Source organism: Octodon degus, unplaced genomic scaffold, assembly GCF_000260255.1.
Source record: "Octodon degus isolate 3935 unplaced genomic scaffold, OctDeg1.0 scaffold00060, whole genome shotgun sequence".
NCBI classification, from domain to species: domain Eukaryota; kingdom Metazoa; phylum Chordata; class Mammalia; order Rodentia; family Octodontidae; genus Octodon; species Octodon degus.
The window spans coordinates 10,157,549-10,161,947 of record NW_004524636.1 but is presented as its reverse complement, the minus strand read 5'-3'; the positions used below and the strand labels follow the sequence as shown (position 1 = coordinate 10,161,947).

Here is a 4,399-nt window from a genome sequence, read left to right as displayed (position 1 = left end):
CAGTTGCCTTTAGGCAATGGATATTCATCCAGCAGGGATGCTGATGGTAGTCTTTTAAGACAGCAAGCAGTGATTCTCTGGATCCCCATTTGTTTCCTTGTGTGACCCATGAAAAGGAGGGATGAAGAGCCAGTGCTCCATGCTGTGTACTAGGATTGAACATCAAACCTTGAGATAGAAGCGAGGACTTCCTGGGGCTTGAGAGATTACACATTAGAGCTGAAGCACGGATCTCAAAACTTTAGATACTATCTCAGTTGTGTGATGCACATTACCTCTTTCTACAGAGCTTTCTATGTGCACATTGCAGAGGTGATTTCGGGCCTCTTGCCTAGCCAGGCTCACGGCACTCACCTGTTTCCCATCAGTTTGACAGTCTCTCATCCTAAACCACTCCTTTCTTCATGAATTAATAAAACACAGGTTCTGCCCTGGGTCAAGGCATTTGTTGCAGATAACTATCTTCATGACTGGACTTAGTACTTCTTGGCTTCCCATAACTATAAATACGCCTTAGTGTCTTTATTCTTCCAGTGGATTACACTGGAAGTGGTAGATTGGAATTAACTCACCAGAATTCCAATAACTCTTCCATGGCATTACAAATATAAACTTTCTGGGTCATGATGAGGCCTTGGAAAGGCTTTCTACATCTGTATCTCTGCTAATCTTATTTATTACTTCTATCTTTTTGTATAAAATCTTAATTTTTCTAAATATAAGGTCCTATGACTCCTGAACAAAAAATTTTTTTTTTCTTCTCAGAATGGTTTTTATTTCTTTTTCTTGTAAAATTGCAAAGGCTAGGACTCTGAGATCTATATTGAATAGCAATAAATAAAATTGTCTCTCTTTTCCCTAATCTTAATGGGAAAAAAGATGGCCTTTCTCCTCAGGTCTGAGATTTTGGAGTCACTCCTAACTACTTCTTTTTACTAAGCAGCATCCAACCATCAAGGACCCTGTTGGCTTCATCTTAAATTTAGATTCAAAACTCAATTATTGGTCCAGGGAGAAGCTCAGGGGTCTAAGTCCCTGCCTGGCAAGCACAAGAGCTCTATCCCTGGGACCATGTGCCTTTGCAGTCCAGCTCAGAGCTGGCAACTGAAATTGGGCATGGTGGCACATGCCTGTTATACCAATGTTAGGGAGGCTGAGACAGGAGGATCACTACAAGTCCAGCTGTGTAGTAAGACCCTATACTAAATAAGTAAATAAATACATAAATAAATGAAAGATTTTTTTTTTGTCCAGTAATCTCTGAATTTTTATTTGTTAGTTATTTCCCAAGGGCACCCCACTTCTGTTGCTTTAGTGTCTCAACACTTTGGTATCATTTGTCTCAGACACTAATTTTCCGTCCACAATTTTGCGGGTGGTGGTTCTCTGGATGGTTTGCACCGAGGCACTGCTGCTGTCCAGGGCATCACCGAGATTGAAATCCTCCCCATCTTCCAGCAGGCGGCGGTACGTGGCGATCTCAGCCTCCAGCTTGACCTTGATGTTCAGCAGGGCCTCGTACTCCTGGGCCTGGCGCTGCCCCTCTGTTCGAGTCTGTGCCAGCTCAGACTCCAGGTGCAGCAGGACCCCATTGAGTTGCTCCATCTGCATAGCGTAGCGGGCCTCCACATCTCTCAGGCTGTTCTCCAGGCCAATCTTCAGATTTCTCATGGATTCCAGGTCAATCTCCAATGACTGGGCCGTGCGCTTCAGCTCTGTGAGTGTCGTCTCAGCAGCTCCAACCTCAGCAGACTGTGAAGTGACTACTGTGGTGCTCTCCTCAATCTGCTGGGACCAGTACTTGTCCAGCTCTTCTCGGTTCTTCTGAGCCAGCGCATCATACTGAGCCCTAATGTCTGCCACGATCTTGCCGAGATCCTGAGATTTAGGCGCATCCACCTCCACAGTCAACCCAGAGCCAGCAATCTGGGCTTGAAGGCCTCTCACTTCATCCTCATGGTTCTTCTTCATGAATATCAGCTCCTCCTTCAGAGTCTCGATTTCTGTCTCCAGCTGCAGCCGAGTGATATTGGTGTCATCGATGACCTTGAGAAGCCCGTGGATGTCATTCTCCACAGACTGAGGAATGGCCAGCTCCGTCTCATACTTGACTCTAAAGTCGTCAGCAGCAAGATGAGCATTGTCAATCTGCAGGACGATGCGGGCATTGTCCACAGAATTCGCGAAGATCTGTGCCTTCAGCTCCTCGATAGTCTTGAAGTAATGGCCCCAGTCTCTGACCGGGGACCCCTTCTTCTCCAGGTGCTCCCGGATCTTGCTTTCCAGCCTCCGATTTTCCGTCTCCAGGCTCCTCACTCTCTCCAGGTAGGAGGCCAGGCGGTCGTTCAGGTCCTGCATAGTCTCCTTCTCAGTCTGGATGCTGCCCATGCTGGCCAGACCCCCGGCCACTCCCGCGGCCAGGCCCGCGGACGCTATGTCGCCCCGGAGGATGGTGGAGCGAGACATGGAGACCTGGGAGCCCGAGCCCCCGGCACCGGCATAGACGCTGGCAGCACTGCTGGCCCGTCCAGCCCGTTGGCTGGGGGCCCGGACAGAGCCCAGGGACCGGTAGTTGGTGGAGAAGGTGGTGGAGCGGGTGGTGACACTCATGCTGCCCGGGAAGGAAAGCGAGAGACCAGGACTCAAGTTCGGGTCGCGGAGGGTGGCCGTCTGCGATCTGAGTTATACCCCCTCGACAGGAGGTGGGGACCTTAGGAGCAGCGAAAGATTTTTTTAAAAATCATTTTCTTCCACTGCCTTTTCTAGCACTTTGGTACAGCCAAATCATTTCTCCTATGGTTTCCTCGGAAAATTTCTATAGGATCAGTTTGCTTTCATTCATGTCTACTCTTAGCACAGGAGTCACAAAGGTACTTTTATGACATGAGTCACTTTCTTTCTTTTTTTATGACACATCACTTTCTCTTTAGAATTCTCCAGCGCATATATGTTTTACTTGGAGCAAAAGTGAAAGTTGTTAACTTGCTCTTCCTTCTCCCCTGTAATCATCCTTCTGAACACAGCTCTCACTACTCCTACCCTTACCTTTCTATCCTTGACGTATTAGCTTCCTCTCTGACCTTAGGAAAATAAGCATGTCCCATCAAGCAGTGCCTCAGCACAGGCTGTTCATTCGGCCAGCAATGTCTGCCTCGGCATCTGTAGTTAGCTCCTACCCCTCCTCCATGTCTCTGCCCCAAAGCCAGCTGCTCAATCAGGCCTACTACTAAGAGCTGCAATCTGCACTTCTCCATCTCCCTTCCTGACCTTTCTTTATCTTTGGTTCACAGTATTCTATCATCCTGCCTAATATCACACAACGGGCAGCCTTCTGGCAGTATCACAATCTCCTGTGGCTATGCGACAAATGCAGACTCTGGTCAGGACCTTTGATCACTAGAGTGACCAAGGATTTGTGTTTTCACACACCTAGATTTGAACATGGCAACATCTATAGAAGTGTTGTTTTCTGTCTTAACTTACTGATCATATTTTTTATTCACTGCCTCTCCTGATAGAATATATATTCCATAAGGGGAACATTTCTTCATGTTTGTTACCAAGTTTTAAACATTTAGAACCAGATTTGTCACATAGTAGGCACTCAGTAAATACTTGTTAAAAGGATACCTTCTTTGGTATTTGATTTGAGAACCAACAATTTACTGTTAACTAATTAAAACTCTAATTTTAAGATGGTAAGAAACATGCAGCAAAATTTGGTTACATTAGGGAACTGTTTTATGAATTTTGACAAATGTTTATGGTTGTGTAACCACAACCACATTTCAGATTTGGAACAGTTCACCATTAAGATATGAAACAGTTTACCCTTTCCCAGTGTTCCCTTGTACCCTTTGTGGTCAAAAACCCTACCCAACTTGGTGGCTACTGTTGGTTACAGCACACTCTACTTCACAATTGCTAGGAGAGTAAATTGCAGTCTTCTTACAACACATAAATGATAAGAATGAGAGATAAAGCAAACAATAAACAAACACAACCCCAAAGTACCTTCCACACATGCCCAGCCCCTGGGAACTGCCCACTGTTTCTGGGTTTCTGGTTGTCCCTTTAGTAAGGTGTTATTGAAATGCAACCATGATATGCATGGCATTTTTGTTGGCTCCCTTCAGGTACAGTAATATATCTGATTTTCCATGTTGTCACATGTATGAAGAGTTTTTTTTTTTAACACTAGATCATTGTTGGAATATTTAACAGAGTTTAGTTAAGCAGTTACCAGTTGAAAAAACTTTGTGTTGCTTCCAGATTTTTGATGAATATGAATGAGGGAAGAATAAACATTTAAGTACAATTATTGGCATATAATAAATTTTTATTTCTCTTGGGTAAATACCTGAATTTTTATTTCTCATTGGTGGTGAGTATATAGAAA

The 4,399-nt window shown here is 44.9% G+C and overlaps 1 pseudogene; it reads right to left on the bottom strand.

Annotated features, from left to right (window-relative positions):
* Positions 1 to 1,296: 1,296 nt before the first annotated feature.
* Positions 1,297 to 2,683, bottom strand: LOC101589682 (annotated as a pseudogene).
* Between the last annotated feature and the right edge of the window lie 1,716 nt (positions 2,684 to 4,399).